The following is a 17645-nucleotide window of genomic DNA, read 5'->3' as shown; positions in this document are numbered from 1 at the left end:
TCACTTGCGTGTTAGCCAGTAGACCAAGATAACCATAGGGCTTGGGTTTCAGGAATATCTATTTCATTCTATAGATTTCTCAGTGCTCCTGTTTCTTCAAGCATAATAAGGGTTATACTGAGAAATAGCCATAAGGATTTAAAAAAATTGAGCAAACTAAATGGAAAGCTTTTCCTGTATGCTGTGCAGCTACTTATTCATTTCTCCCTGTTCAGGGCCTTCCCATCAGGCAGCCCATCCTGTAGCTGCTTATTAATTTAAAATCATCTGCTGCACCTCCAGGGGTAGATAAATGCCAGGTACAGAGAGAGGGCAGTGTTGAACCTATAAAACTATTACAGAGGCCCCTTCCTCACCCCTATTGCCATGGCCTGATAAAAGCCTCACACTGCAGCGGTAGAGCCGAACCATGAGAGAGTTAGGTGTTTCTCTCTCACGGCTGGATTAGGGACACACACACACTCACACACACAGGAAACTGTTTAGCCATGTTGTGTAGAGCCCCCGCACTGCCAAAGGGCCCGCCCACCGGCCCGCCCACCCATGTCAAAATGCCGCTGCAAATGTTGTAAAAGCCATGAAAGGATGGCATCAAAGTGGCATTATCCCTCTGGACAAAGGAGGGCAAGAATAAATACATAAATAACGACTGCATGATAGAACGGTGGATCTGCAAGCAGGTAAACTAAGCTAACTCATGTTTTCTCTCAGAACATGTTAGTGTTGAAGAGGCTTTGCTTTTGGCCAAGTAAAAAGTAACATTACATGTGACTTGTTAGATATTTTTATCCAAAGCGACTTAAATACATTCAATACTGTGGACATCCCCACAGGAAGAATTTGGGGTGAAGTGTCTTGTCCAAGGACACAGCTGACTGCAGTGGGATTCAAACCAGTGCCCCCGTGATCCGAAGATCAGCGCACTAACGACTGAGCCACAACCTCCATACAGTGATAGGACCTCCTACAGCTGCTAACTTTAAAGCAGTTTTTTAATCTAACGCCAGTGACAGTCAGAACCTGTTACTGCATCAGATGTTATTATTGACAGTAACCGAACACACTTAGTTGTCCGATATTACAAGTATGACAGAATGATATAACACAGTCTGAGTTGCTGTGCTATATTATGGAGGCTTGTAAATCTATGTTTCCATAATGCAGTAGTTTACATTTAATACTGTAATGATTATACCGGATGTTAAAGGTACTCAACAGAGGAGATGCTGGAGTGTTAGTCACTACAAGCACAATGTGCATTGAGCCTTCTGTACACCTAATGGCATTATACATTGTCAGTAGTTCAAATGCAAAGTAAAATATATAGAGAACAAGTGTGTGTGGTAATTTTTGATGCATGTTTGGAGGTATTCAGCACAGTTTCAGTAATAAAAAACAACTGTTGAAGGCTTTGGCTCATCTTGAACATGGTATTTTATGAGGTTACAAAAGGTATGGCCTTCTTGTTGGGTTGATTTTAAACATTTCACAGACTTTCTAATTGAATGATTTATTGGTAGGATACCCTCCTAGCCGAAGGTTCCTCAGGACCCAAGGGGGCATACATTGGCACATTTGATTTCACATGTTATTAAGATTAACTGTACTTATTATGATTGATATCTCAAGAAACTCCAAAGTTGCATTTATATTATTTTTTATTTATTATTTAAGTACATTTAAGTTAAGTAAACCAGTGGCTTCTTATAAGGCAAAAGCTAAATCCAATTGGAAGCAGAGCCTGCAACATGTTCCTCTGTGCTTCTGTGCTCATGCACTAATACGTTTAACCTTTGAAATAAATTGTAGCATTTTATTTAACCTGCAACATCCTTTTTTACCTCATCTGTGTATTTCTCCTTCTCTCCCAGCACTTTTGCCTCGGCCGTGGCCAGATTGGCAGTTTTTGAATTTAGTTTGGAGTGAAATGGTAAAATAACACACATTTGGTATGGTTCTGTTTTGGATTACGATAAAGAGGACTCTATTACCATTTTCAGCATTAACATTACATTTTCTCTAAAACTGTACAGTTATTACAAAAAGACCATCACAAATATCCTTTAAAAGTTTCATAAGAAAGTATTCAAACAAGTGTTACTTATAGTTAACTTAATATTATATGTGAACTCATATCAGAGGTAAACAATCTAACTCATATCAGTCATATTTATCTGCATAACTTAATTGTTTGAATAAGCTTTGTTTTTTATGAACATCTTCTAGGCCGTCACTTTTATACACATTGTGAATTCCACCCACACTCCATTTTCTACTATTGGATTTTTATCTTTGCACTTATTATTTTCTTGTGGGTTTTCAAATAAGACATTTCCATCCGCATATGTTCATTACAAAAGTATATGGCCTATATAGAAATCAAGAGATGAAAACAAAGATGGCAAACATTGTAGATGAAATGCTGAAATCTGTACTCGGCTGCTCTCTCTCTACTCTTGGGTTATTAGCATGGGAATTGTAAGACCAGTGTATTGAGACTCCCACACATTTCTAATTCATCACTTTGAACAAACAGCTCTCTAGATATCGTTTTATTTTCCTTCTAATTCTCCATCTCAGACTTATATTGCATCTCAACTTTTTTCTTCACGCTTCAAAACCAATGTTTCATGTTTATTTTTTAGGGCGGCATAAACAAGAAAAAGGCTTTAAGGGCTGAGATGAAAACAACTGACCATAAAGTGCACTGAAAATGAATAAAACATCCTCAGTCGAATCCGTGACTTGTCATGGAGCTACGCGAGTGTCAGTAAGACTCACAGCGAGCCTGGAACACCCAAATCCCATTAAGCCTTTGTAAGGGAATGGCTGACATTTCGTGGTCTAATTAAAATGTTCCATCAATGAATCAGTGAATGGTTAACAACAATTAACAAGTGGCATGGGATTCTGCTGCAGGGACATGACCACATAAACCAGCTAGCCTCGGAGCTTCTTCCCTTTTCCTTAACAAGAGAAAACGCCACCAGGAGGGAAAAGGGGAGTAGGGCGGAGACCTCTATGATATGTTATTATTCACTGTACAGCTATAGTTAATTTTTTTATGAACCTTAATTATTCAAATTGGACAAATGCTCATTGCATGGTCTGCATAAATTAGATTAATGCAGCCATTACATTATCAGTTGTTATCATAATCATCCATTTAACCACACTGCTCTGTATGGCTGTTGTGGCAGCTGTGTTTGTGTAACTGTTTATACAATCATGCAGTCCCTCTGTTTCCTGCTCATTTGCATTTTCTCCAAATGTCTCCAAGCAACAAAGTGGTAAAGGAGGGGCCTTAAACATCTCGCCGACACCCCCTCAGGATGCTCTTTTCTCTCATGTCCATCCCTCTTGCAGCTCTTTCTCTCACTCTGCTGTCAAGGCACATCCTTAGAAACCACCCGGGTGTCACCATACTTCTTCCTCCAAAGACACAAGGAGGGCAGACAGTCTTTTAATCATCCTTTCTCGCCTCTTCTCTTCTTGTCGGGGGTCAAAATAACAAAAGCTGTCACACAGGCTCATGTCGTCTCCCAGTGATCATAACGGATAATTACCCTCCCCCCAGGACTCCAGTCCAGCCCCATCCCTCCCACAAGCTCTATTTCACCGTGAATCCCCAGCACTTGTGAAATGGCTCTGTCTCAGTAACAAGCTGTGAGTGGCAGTGATTTAGTCAGAGATAAAGCCAAGGCAGGGCAACCAAAAGTACACCAACCTCCAACCCTTTTACACTGTTTCCTGCTAAAAAAAAACACTCTTTCTTTTCCCCTAAAGAAGATTTATAAATCAATGAGACAGCGTGAATGTCAGAAATTGTTCGGTGAAGTCATTTCTCAAGTAGGACATCATCTTGTCCAGGTGACGGATTAAGTTGACCAAAAGGGGGCAGTGTTGTTATTTTGAAAGGAAGGTGGGACTGACGGCCTGTGCTGCTGCAGTGCTTGAGCAATTGAATGAGTGAGTGAATGAGTGAATGGGTGATTAAGTGAAGGGCGAGAGCAGATAACATGCTCACTGACTGACAGAGGGAAGCTCAGCGATCAGCATCGATCCCGCCACACAGACCTCCAGTGGTTGCTCCACCGGGCCTTCAGGGCTCAGCCATGTGCCGGATTATCAGCCTGAATGATTGCATCTGTGGGTAAATGTTTCATCGGATCCAATACAAAAGGTTGGTCTGCAAACTATCACAAAACATTCAAGCAACTTACAGTTGAAGTGGAGGCCTTGGATGTTGGGATTCCTTTAGATCTGCTCGCAAAAATCCAAAGATTCGAAATATATCATTTGCTGTATACATGTGCTGTGCATTTAAATTAGATCGAGGACATTCGACAACTACATTTAGTTTGTCAGGTTGATCGTATTAATTAGATGTAGATTAAGCTGAACCAAAGGGAATATATTGTTCACAAGGGAATGTGAAATGCAAAGCAACCAACAGAGAGGCTGCTGTTTTAAAGCAATTTATCACAGATCCATTTCAATCTATGATGTCCATTTGAAGTGAGACCTGTTTAGGGTATTAAGTGAGGCTGTAGGCGTGCTACACTGTGGCTTATCATCATTCGGATGGTTTGAAAAGCTAATTCTCTTTTTTAACGTTTTAGTTTGCAATGAAAATGACGCCATTTCCAACCTATACAAAACAAATACAGTCAAGTCAATATAATACAGATGACTTTAAATTCAAAAGACGGGATTTATGGCAGAATATAAGAGTCAGTAACTATCACACTCAATTTGTACAGTTTTGTCTCGAAGGGCTTTAGACCTCAAACTAAAATCCTCAGAGATCATGTGGAATCACAGAGGCGGGAGGATTCGCAGGCAACCTTTATGATGAATGAAGCTATTCCAATCCCTCCTCACCTCCTCCTTTTTGCCCCTCTCTCATCTCTACTGACATACCTCATACCTACATGACCAATCAAACTATAGAACACAGTGCAATCATCTTACAAAAGCAATTCACTCCTTCCTGGGCCTGCACTTTTGGTTTCAGAATCGTAATTTCAAAACCACAGAGAGAAACTTTAGCGACCGTCCTGTGGACTGCTATTTAAGATCAGTAAAGACCAGCCTGATGACGCTGTTTCTTCCTGCAATACTGCAAGTCCACCTCTCCCCTTTCTCCTTCAACTCTCTCTAGGTCTTTCACTGAGAAGAAAAAAATGTTTCAAGCGAAATCTATAATCAAGATCCCTCATCCAACTCCCCCCTGGTGTGTCCAATTGGTATTCTGCAGGATCTTCCGGCCCCCCTATAGTGTTCCCGATCTCCAACTAGGAAGGAAAGAATAGAGAGCTACTAAGCCCCTGGATGGAGAATGCCTAGATGTGGATTAATGTGTGGAAGAACAAATGAAGTCCAGGAGAGGGTTTATATCTATCAATATAAAGTAGCAGATTAGGCATAGAGATGGCTGTGTCTCTCTCTATTTTCATTTGTCAAAGTGTTTGGCCACATTACTACATCGACAGAATCAACATTGCATGGAGAAATTAGAATGGGATCAATGGACAGAGGGGATGCAATGCATGCTCTGCATCTATAATACATACACAAGGTTATAATTATTAAGTATATATTAAGTGCACACAAGGGGCAACCTCTAGGACTAAAAAGATAAGCCAATTCAAAAGAGACTTTAACCTGCGTTTGATAATGGTCAGCATGAAGTGACTCCCCTGGCTGCAAGTACATTTCAATAGAAAATTACTCTACTGTTATATTGATTTATTACCTTAGTCACTTAGTCCTCTCAATTACTAGTTTCAATACTTCTTTAATAAACGGTCCAAATTAGATTAAAATAGATTATAAAGCAGGGTATACTTGAGGGTGCGACTACCTTGTGATTGACAGATCAATACAACCAGGTTATCCGATTTGGGAGTTGCCTGTGTTTCGTCTTATAACTTAAACTCTTTCACCGTGAATTTATGGTAATTAAAAATCATATATATATGGATATTCATTCGTCGGATTGACCCAAATGCGGCATTAAAGATACAAAAAAAGGGTGTATCACGTGTATATGTATATTTCTAATTTAAGATTTAGAAAGATATCATAGAGTTAACATTACTAATGAACTAAACAGGCTTTTGTTTGATTCTTCTTTCACTAGTAATACACAACATATGACCTGCATCAACTTCGTAAACAACACGGCTCGGCAAATGGTGTAAAGTTCATGAATCAATGAAAACCCAAAAAAACATGTTTTAATACTGCACTATAAATCTCCTCTGAAGAAAAGAAAAACACATATGACCTTGGCCGTGATCATCTTATAAAGGCAGTATTTAGAGGAGCTAATTGGAAATATAATCTTATAGCTAAAATGAATGAGAAGTGAACATATTCTATTGCTTCTTCGAACCACAGCAAAGGAAACTGTTTTTTTGTTCATTATATTCATAGCTCCGAGCCTTGAAAGTGTTTTTTATTCTGTTTTCTTCACTTTTTTTAACCTTTCAGGTTCTTTGAGGAGCTTCAACCTCTGTGCCCCTCTCAGACAACCTTGGTCGATCCTGTAATGAATTTAGCCGCCAGCAATAATGGTGCCAATCAATAGCAATCCGTGGTATGTCATTGACAGGTTAGACACTGTAATGTTTGGCCATGGCAGCTACTCAAAGGAATGAAAGCAGGTCCAGCAGTTCTTATTCAGCACTTCAGACAAGTGTGCACACACGGGCGACCTCATCCCTGCTGACATCTACAATAACACAGAAATATCAATACAAATATCATGCACCGATCATCCACAAATAGACTCTTTAATGTCGTATATGATGGCAAAATACCACCTGTGACCTGCATCATTTCAAGCATTTACACAACCAGCCCACACTGACCAGACACTGTGTCTCTGCGTAGCCTTGGAAAAATAGTTGTACTTAATATGTCCTCCCAAACATTTTTAACTAAATACTGGACGGAAAGAAAGCAACTTAAGGTAAAAGGTCTTCGGTGGATGTCTTTTTATTTAAACTACTGTTCTACTAACTTAACTGTTAAAGGACCCTTCCTCCCATACCCTCAGAGCTGCGATGTGAACACATTGGAATGAGGCTTGAAATATTTGCGTACTTCCAACATTTGCTTCATGCAAAGAACCACAAACAGCAGGCTATTCTGTTTGACCAAGTGGAGTTTTCAAGACATGGGCTCTTTCTGCTGCAGTACAATGTCTTCAGTTTATCCATGCTCAGAGCTTTCACTTTTTTCCATTGAATTCACAAACAAATATTTTCACTTTTTGCAATACAACCATAAAAGTGCTCTGTGATATGGGTCTGGCTCTGGGATAGAACATTTCGGTTTTTGATATTTGTATTTTCGGCCAATCTTAATTTATTTAAATTTGAATTAAGTTACAACTGAATATACCTCCTGCTGACCTGTGTCATTTATCTTTGTGTATTAATTGCAGTCCCTTTTATAGTATAGGCAACATGTGTGTTATTATCAACACATTGCTGGAGTCACACGGCAAAAATATGTGCTGCTTCCAAAGGTTCTTTACTCTTTTCTTTATTTTCACCTTTAAAGCCTCAAGTGATATATTAGCTTGTCGCTGTAGCTAAATTTGTTGTTGACAGTCGATAGCCTGCAGACCTAAACGTCTGGTTACCTGCTTGATTTGTCTTTGTTGTCATGAAATAAGATCTGAATGAACATCCGATCATAAAGCATTTAGACCTGTGAAGCCGCCAGTGACTTGGTGTTCTTCGGGCCAAAACATCAGTGGTCTGACAAAGGCTGAAAAGCTCTCGCCTTACAATAGTGAATATAACTCCTCCACACGCTCCCTGCTCAGTCCCTCCATAACAATGCCATCAGCCAAATTTGCAAGGTTGGTTATGTCATGTTCCTTTTTACAAAGCAATAACCTCAAGCCAGGGGACTCTAAGGGATTGGAATTTAAGTTTCCTCGTCATTTGTATGTGTCGAGCTGCCTGCTATGGCAAATTGCAATTCCACATCCCATAAGGTCAGCCCTCACACTTCCTCCTTGTTTCTCTTTCTTTGGTTGGAAAATGACACTCAACAAGGGACAGACTGGTAAAATGTAAAAGGAGTGCCTTAACCCCCCCAGGAAGTTTAAGTTACAAAGAGTTTGAACCATCAAGGCAATACATTTCCAAAAAGGAAATCGCAGTGACTACAAGAAATATACCTGTACATGGTTTCTGATACACATAAAAACATAGCTTTTTTCATTAAATATATAGTAGAACAAAATGTAATGTAGAAATATGTACTGAAACATTATTTAAAATATGTTTCACACAGTAATATTACTGAGTTTGTATTTTTCCCATTTATATTTTGCAGTGGTGAACCGTGTCTCTCACAACTGGACCTTCTGTAGACACACACACACCCTCCGCCGCCGCCGCACTCCCCCGCCCCCCCCCCCCCCCCCCCCCCCTGCTGTTATAATGTCCGTCTTATCACTGAATTGTCATCTTGAAAAGGGTATACTCACAACAATTCCGCAAAAACATCATCTTCACCTGTTGCACTTGCCATTTCAACCTTAAAAACAATAAAACAGCATATGAATTGCTTGGCATTTATCGAGATCCTCTGTCTCGAGCCAGTGAACTACCGGGCCTTCTAGAATACCCTGGAACCGAGGGAAACTCTGAAAAAATACGCCCATTGGCTACAAATCAATATATGATTGGTTGATCAAACTGTCAATCCAAAGGTACGCTCTCATTCAGTGCAACGGCCAGGGTATTCTATCAAGGATATAGAATACCTTGGTTGAAGGATATTCTACCCAGAGACCCAGAAAAATATCTGATTGGTTGCATTTATTTTCTAATACAAAACCACTGAAATGCGTAGTGCATGGACCGAGAAGGACAAACAAATCAACGTAACACTGTAATATTACAGATCAAAAACACAGATACGATTCTCATTTATTCATTTTACCTACATTTTATTTATATAATTAAATCAATTCTTTGTTTGTTTTATCGGAGTGTTCCAGGGTATTCTCTGAATACCTTGAAGGCCCTGACGGTTTGCCACTGGTATTTTGAGAGAAATGTGAAAGTGAACTACTCATTTAACCTTATTGCCTGTTGACGTTAATAACCAACCAATGTTATCTCCTTTAAAGAATGTGCTGCTTCACTCATTCTCAGTTTTATGACCGGTCAACTCTCGGTCACAGAGCCTAAGAGTCAGGCAAGTGATTCAGTATCTCCAGATGTTGGGGATATCTCCAGTGTTCCCAGGTGTTTACGCACCATCCCCCAATATGTGGATTAACTCTCTGTAAAATAGTTAAAAGGTCTATCGAGAGAGAGGCTGGTCAGAATTGATGTGGCAACCCACCCGGGAAGTCAGAACTTCTTGCTGCTGTGACTTGTGATATGAATTCTCCGGCCGATACTTGTAATAAACTACCAGTGTTTGACATCAAAGCTCCAACTCTCCTCGTGTCTCTCTGAGTCCTGACTCTCCATTGCTGCAGAAGTTTCCCTTACAGTTCTGTTGCGTGCTTCAACGGAGACGCTTCCCATTCACTTTGAATGGGGTGACATCAAGCTTTGCCGAACTGTATTGTGGTTCCATCGCTTTGCCTCCGTTGCTCGCGCTGAAAGTTGAGAAAAGTTCAACTGTTCAAGCGTCGACAGAAGCGCCAGCCAATCAAATCCAACAAGTCCTCCAACTCATACGACCAAATAGGTCAATTGTTCAAGCCCCTATTACGACCAAATAGGTCAATTGTTCAAGCCCCTATTACGACCAAATAGGTTGATTGTTCAAGCGCTTACTACGACCTATAATCACGTTTTAAAGTTTTCGACCTCTGGTGCTCCCGTTGAATGCATACGCTACGCAGGGTCGTATATTCACAAATAACCCTCTCTGGAAAATCCTAAATTGTAGGATAGTTTTGCCATTTAAATGCTTTTTGATTAGATTTCGAGCGAGAAGTATATATTGTACTTTTAGAATCCATGTCCAGTGGATGTGTAGGATCTATAGTTTGATAGATATTACGAAGATGATTTGAGATCTCGCCAGGAGAACGTATATATGCGGCAGCCTCCATGTAAAGTTAGCGTCAACACTCACGAGGTGAAAACAGTATTTCCGGTCTCGAAGTTTTCATAATAAAACTGTATTCCCCCCGTCAAATGATTTTAAAGCTATATCTGCAGGACTCATCCACTAAAAACATCAGTTTATCCTTGTTAATTACACAACATGAATTGGTTTACATTTTGTACAATGCTTTTGTGTTTTTCCCATCGGTTTTTTCCATTAGATTCTGAGAGACACATTTCTTTTTTCAGAGGTTTTGATAGGCTAAAACATTGAACTTGAAGCTCTGTGATTGGATGTTTTAGCCGCAATGCACGTTGGGATATGGTGTTAATGCGATATGAAATCCGAAAACATTTTTTTTTTTTAATGAATACTTTATTCCGAGTGTGCTTGCTTTTCTCTTTGGAAGTCATCACATAACGACATTGTAATACACGGTTCGGCTGCATTAAATATTACATATCTGCCGTAGTTCTTTATTTATAGAGCCCTGATTAGAAGACCTTTGGACAAACTGGAAGAAATGCCGCCGAACGCGACACAACAACATGCTGACTGCAGAGGGGTTTGAACCTGTGACTATCTGATCACCAGACCAAGGCTCTATCAACTGCGCCGAACGCCTCAGCAATTAAACAGCATCTTCAATTTGTTTTCACACAATACGTCTCCTTGCAGTATCAACACTAATTCGGCTGACTTTTATATTTGATCCAATTAGTAAATAGACTGTATTTACACCAGATGTTATACATACATAAGTGTCCTAAACTAATAATAAAAACGTATTATGGCATTGTATGCTGTGTGTTATTTGTAATATCTTCAGAAACTACCTTTCCAACTCCTCATGCAGTTGACTGTTACAGGTCTATACAGGTTCATAGTACAAGGCATAAGCTTCATATCGAGAGACTGACACTGTATTTTTCTTTACCATTCTGTTTTAATTTCACAATAAAGTTAATAGTAATATTATGTTTGATATTATTATGTTTAATTAACTAGACCACTGTTTTTTTAACCCGCACCGCCTCGTGGTTAAAGCACGTTATTGAATTTAGTCGTTGAATAAGTTATATTTGATGAAAACATTGAAATATTAAGAGTAGCCTACATACTTTCATAGGGGGAAAGTAGAAGGTCAATGATAGAAATATAAAATATAAAATATCAAGAAGATACTGTAGTGATCTCTGCAATAAAACAGCTAGTGGAGGACGTCCAAAGATATTAACAGGAGGATGTGCAAAACAGACAAACTAATAAGGCTTTATTTAAGAATACTTTAAGTTAAGGTCTTCTTTTGAATAAGAAAAAAACTTTGGGGGTATCAACAGATAAATATTAAGTCTGACAAAGTACTTAACGTCTAATATATTGCATATTTTATTTTGGCACTTGACAATCACCTTCCCTGAATTTGACTCAGGTGTAACTAAAGTCTGATTTAAGGGTTGTTTATATTTCACATCATTAATCAGAATCTGCAAAGTAACAAAAATAAATGTAGTGGAGTAAAAATACCAGGTTAACCTCTGAATTGTAGTGGAGTAGAACAAAGTAGTACATGCTGCTGTAACAAAAACATTTCCCAACTTGGGATCAATAAAGTATATCTTATCTTATCTTAAGATGATTGATGGCTACTGCCATATTTGCAAAATGTGCCTCTGAACCTTGACAAGTGCATGTTTCAGGCTTTTCAATGAACAACAGGAGGGGTCACAGACATAAGACCAGCTGTTAAATAAAGCTCTTCTGACCTTAGCTGTCATGTGGGTATATATTAATGCTGACCATTATGGACACAAGCTATTTTCTCCCATGTATTAATTATGTGTTTTAAATTTGATAACACCAATGTGTTTCTTATTCCCTAAACCTCCAGGGGTGTACACAGTTGGATGGATCCGTTCGAGTCCAGTTTTGGATAGTATGCCGTGGTTACATTCCATTTCAAAGAGCTGTTTGACGCTCAGGGTAACCTTGTCGCACTGCCACTCCAACATCCAATCACAGAGCTTCAGGACTAATCACGGGATTTGTAAAGCAAAGCGGATGTTGTAGTCCCAAACGATAGCTGAGGATTCTGGGTAGTGGATTGTCCTCGAAAACTCTGTAGTGTCTAAACTCCGAAAAAATTTGTTTCTCCGAATCGAAGGTTACATGTAAAAACAACAAAAGCATTGTACACAATTTAAACCAATCAATATTGTGTAATTAACAAAGATAAACTGATGTTTTTTAGTGGACGAGTAATGCAGATATCACTGTGTAATCATTTCACAGTGAGAGGAATACTTCCGGTTTTATTATGAAAACTTTGAGACCGGAAATACTGTTTTCACCCCGTGAGGGTTGACGCCAACTTTACATGGACGCTCCGTAAAGACGTACACGTTCTCCTGGCGAGACCTCAAATCATCTTCGTAATATCTATCAAACTATAGATCCTACACATCCACTGGACATAGATTATAAAAGTACAAAATACACTTCTCGCTAGAAATCTAATCAAAAAGCATTTTAATGGCCAAATTATTCCACAATTTAGGATTTTCCAGAGAGGGTTATTTGTGAATAAACGACCCTCCGGAGCGTTTGCAATCAACGGGAGCATGTTGTTTCTTACACGACCACTAGAGGTGCTACACTTTAAAACGTGACTATGGGTCGTAATAAGCTGCTGAACAATCGACCTATTCGGTCGTTTTTTGAAGGAGGACAGGCTGATCAAATCATATGCCAGTACAAGCCAATCAAACCCTGTGCTTGTGTGTCCGGGGCAGGAGATTAATGTGATTGGTTGTTGGTCGCGCGCCATACACGCCCACCGGCAAGCTTCAACGCGACGGAACCGTGTGGACGATACGCAACTGTATTGTACTGAGAAGTCCACTTCTCCTTACTTATTGCAAACATACAGTATGTCCCTTGTGAGTTTGTGATAGGAAGTAAGTAATTTGAGGAATGTGTTAGAAGTCATAACATGAAACTTGCCAAACATTCTTTATTATGAGTGGGGTAATACATTTCCATGTCATTGTTCAAAATGGACTAAAAAAGAGACACAATTGATGTAGCAGTGAAGAAATGTTATTCTTTCCTTTAATACGTTCAATACTTAAAATAATTGGGCAAATTCTGAGCCACAAAAATATCTAAGACAGTCGATCAGGTTAAGCATCGTGTCGGTGTAACGGGAACATTATAAAATCAGGACAACATGAGTATTATGTAGCGCAAGAACACGCATAGTCTTGCCAGACATACTGTAGAAGAGTAAAAGAGGAAGCTTAAAAGACTTTTACATACATTTGATCTCAAATTAGAATCTAAGGTCAAAGCTGTCCCTTCATCATCCCTGTTCTGCTTAGATTTCTTCCTTTCAACATCTCTCTTCTGTTTTTGTCCCCTCTTTCACTTTTTCTCTTTGTTACTCTCACTCACTTTCTCCCGTTCTCTCCTGGTTGGGGAGGCATGAATGCGGGAGGCAGATGGCTGGGATGTTTCCCGTCTCAGAGGGATCGTGCTCGTCTCATTCCCCCTCCTCTCTCGCTGCCAGGAGGTCAGGAAGGTGGGCTGAAGAGTAATTGGCAACTGGCGGGGAGAGAGCTGACACAAGGGCTGTTGAGGGCAGCATTAATTGACAATTGTAAATAACAAATGGAGCTGATGATTCAAATTACCTGTCCACACGATTCCCTCCATTAATTGTGTCCTGAAACGTGACCCAACATAACAAATGATTTCACATTTTTTGTCTAGGCTTATGCCAAGAGTTTGCTGCCAGAGGGGGGGTGAGAGTAGGAAAAGAGAGGCAGAAAAAAGTGTGTGAGCAAGAGCGGGAGACAGAAAGAGTGAAAGAGAGAGAGAGAGAGAAACACATCAAGGAACAGATTGTTAATATCAGCCGTTTCATCTGGCCGATTGTGAAATAAATGGCAATGGGGCTTGCAGTAACATGGTGCGACACGCCGCGGCGTCTAATGGGACGAGCAGCTCTCCACCAGCAGGGACCTAATGAAGTGCGACATCGTTTTTCACCCCACGACCACGACAATGTCAAGGTGCTGTAACATGCCATTTGTGAAACGACGGTGGCAGGACATCACCTGCTCAGCTGATGGCGCGTGTGGACCTCCAAACAACACTTAGATGACTTTGGAAAATTAAGCATCAATTTCATCAATCGACCTTCTGTTGACCATGGGAAACTCACCCCATCCTCTTCTTTCCCCATGCTGTTTGGCCACATACCCACAGGACCACACAACTCAGATGGGAGACACAGGAGGCGACCTTGTCGAACATTGCACTGGGACATGTTTCTATTATTACAGGTCTGGAGGCAGTCATGCGCCAGAACACAAAGCATGTTTTACGGGGAGGGCTTTTGACTGATGATGGGGGGAAAGTTGCAGAAAGGCTGCAGTGGCATTTGATTTACTGGCCTCTTGCTGCACTGTAATGAGGAGTAATTCTGTCTTGACACCCCTACGTCTCCTTTCCCCTTCCTTTCCTCTTTGCTTCCATTCTTATCTCTCCCCCGCTTTACCTTTGCCTGTGGCAGCCCCCCTCCTATAGTGTGGTTTGTCACAGTTTTAAGACTTAGCCTCAGCTTGCTTCTGAGTTTTAGTGCTTCTTCCGCAGGCAAGACAAATCTGACATGTGTCTTATTAGCCAAAAGGCTTCTGCATGTATCTTCATTAACTGGCTATTAAGAAGAAGACGTGGAAATGTGAAAAAGTGACTTCTCCTAACCAATATCCGCCTTTGGAGATTAAAGATAACTGATATGATGTGCTGTATATTTCAGGAAAGATGTAATGTTATTTAGTGCAAGTTCAGAGGCCAAGGAAATCCTTTGGAATCAATAGCTCACTTAGTCACTTAGTCATCGGATTCACAGCTACACATTCTAATTATAATTTCATCTTATTCATCTTTTCCACCAAATGGTAACTATTATTTCACAAAGATGGATAATAGGTGATGAGGAGATGAAAAACACTATCTAAGCAGCTATTCACTTACTGATTAATACGACGCATTTTCAGGAAAGAATGTATCTAATATAATGTTGTAAAACTTTTCTACAAGGAAACACCCCAAGGACTGTCATTGTTGGGAAGAAGAAGCTGGTAAACATGAATGAAAAGACAAACACATGAACATATCTGTTAACTGTGGCCACATGATAGAGTGTCATGATTAAAACTGTCAGGTAAGATCAGCCTTCTGTCGGATAAAAACATGATTAATCAGAGTAAGCTCAAAGGGGGTGAGGGACGGTTCAAAGGGAATGCAGAGTCAGTGTTGAATGCGTTTAATGAAGAGAACTGCATTAGAGTTTCAATGCTTTGCTGCTGCTGTTGTTTTTTCTTCATATTGGTTAGCTTTCCCACTAGAGTGGAGGAGTCAACTGTAATTTCTCTCCTGCAGATAAATTCGAAATGGAAACAGACATAACTCTCTCTCTCTCTCTCTCTCCCTACTAGCCTCTCTTTTGCACTTTTTATTTTCCACATCTTAATTAGAAAATGCAAAGGCAAACAAGCTATTTTCTTTTTGATGCGTCTACTTGAGAAGGGCCATTTAAAGCTAAGGTTTCTCAAACCTTTTGTAGAACTGACTTTAACAATATTTCCCTCCTTCTATGTCTTTAATTTAATACCTGCACACCCACACATTATCTTTATGACATGGCCCAATGTGGGCTCGGAAAACCTGTCACCGTGCAGCGCTCGTTAAAACTTCACCCTGTGGTCCGTGACTTCAGGGTTACTACACTCTCACAATAAAGCCTTGTGTTTAACTCATCTGGCACTTACATGTTTTCATAGAATAAAGTGCTGGAGGCCATTTGTAAGGTAGTGCATGTTCTAAATAAAAAGCTCTATTTAATCAATCTAAAAGAGAATCCAGTTTTTTTATATGGACATTTTCATGTTGATTATATATTTAAATCTTGGATTCCATCCATCCATCTTCTCCCGCTTATCCGTGGTCGGGTCGCGGAGGTAGCAGTTCCAGCAGAGAGCCCCAAACTTTCTTTTCCCTGGCCACATCAACCAGCTCTGACTGGGGGATCCCAAGGCGCTCCCAGGCCAGAGAAGAGATATAATCCCTCCATCTGGTTCTAGGTCTACCCCTTGGTCTCTTCCCAGCTGGACGTGCCTGGAACACCTCCCTAGGGAGGCGCCCAGGTGGCATCCTAACTAGGTGCCCGAACCACCTCAACTGGCTCCTTTTGACGCGAAGGAGGAGCGGTTCAACTCTGAGTCCCTCCCGGATGACCGAACTTCTCACCTTATCCCTAAGGGAGACACCAGCCACCCTGCGGAGAAAACCCATCTCGGCCGTTTGTACCCGCGATCTCGTTCTTTCGGTCATGACCCATCCTTCATGACCATAGGTGAGGGTAGGAACGAAAATGGCCCGGTAGACAGAGAGCTTTGCCTTCTGGCTCAGCTCCCTTTTCGTCACAACGGTGCGGTAAAGAGACTACAGTACCGCTCCCGCTGCTCCGATTCTCCGACCCATCTCACGCTCCATTGTTCCCTCACTCGAGAACAAGACCCCGAGATACTTGAACTCCTTCACTTGGGGTAAGGACTCATTCCCTACTTGGAGTGGACAGTCCATCGGTTTCCTGCTGAGAACCATGGCCTCAGATTTGGAGGTGCTGATCTTGGATTATAAATTAAAATTTGAATCTGAAAATTGACATTTCTGCTTGAAACATTTGAAAGACATTAAACTTCAAAAGCACATTCAAACAAACTGTAGCGCGTCGTCTCCTCTACACTTTTGCTAATTTAGCGGCACATTAGATGCATCTAATGTACATGTTTTGTAATTGATCTCTTATCTCCAAAACTGTTTGGGCATAACATTTATTAAATAATTCAGAGTGTCGTGTAAAATTCCCTTTAAAACCAACATGTGGTGAATCCGCCGACTGTATGTCAAATCTAACTAGCTGAGAAAAATGTGCCCTTTAAATAGCAGGAATTATCTTAGCATATTGACATCAAAATAGCTTTTTGCTGGTCAATGCTGCCATTGTTTTGTACTTGCTACTAAGCCAACATGGGATTCAGCAAGATGTAAGATAGGTCCCTAAATGTTTAAACCTAGTTACATCAAACATTAACTCAAAAGCTACATCTTAAATTTGTAATGTTAATTATAAATGTATACATTTCTCAAAATAAGTGTAATCACATTGTTAATGCTATTTTATTTCTATTTCAGAAATATTTTGGACTGTTTTTTTCTTGTGTCCTAATTTATCTTACGTGCATTGCCTTGTTTTTTATGCTGCTGCAACGCAGACATTTCCCAAATTGGGATCAATAAAGTATCTATCTAACTATCTATCTATCCATCTATCTATCTATCTATCTATCTATCTATCTATCTATCTATCTATCTATCTATCTATCTATCTATCTATCTATCTATCTATCTATCTATCTATCTATCTACTGTATCTATCTATCTATCTATCTATCTATCTATCTATCTATCTATCT

This window comes from Notothenia rossii (genome assembly GCF_949606895.1).
Source record: "Notothenia rossii genome assembly, chromosome: 3".
Taxonomy (NCBI): domain Eukaryota; kingdom Metazoa; phylum Chordata; class Actinopteri; order Perciformes; family Nototheniidae; genus Notothenia; species Notothenia rossii.
This window is presented reverse-complemented; position numbering follows the sequence as displayed.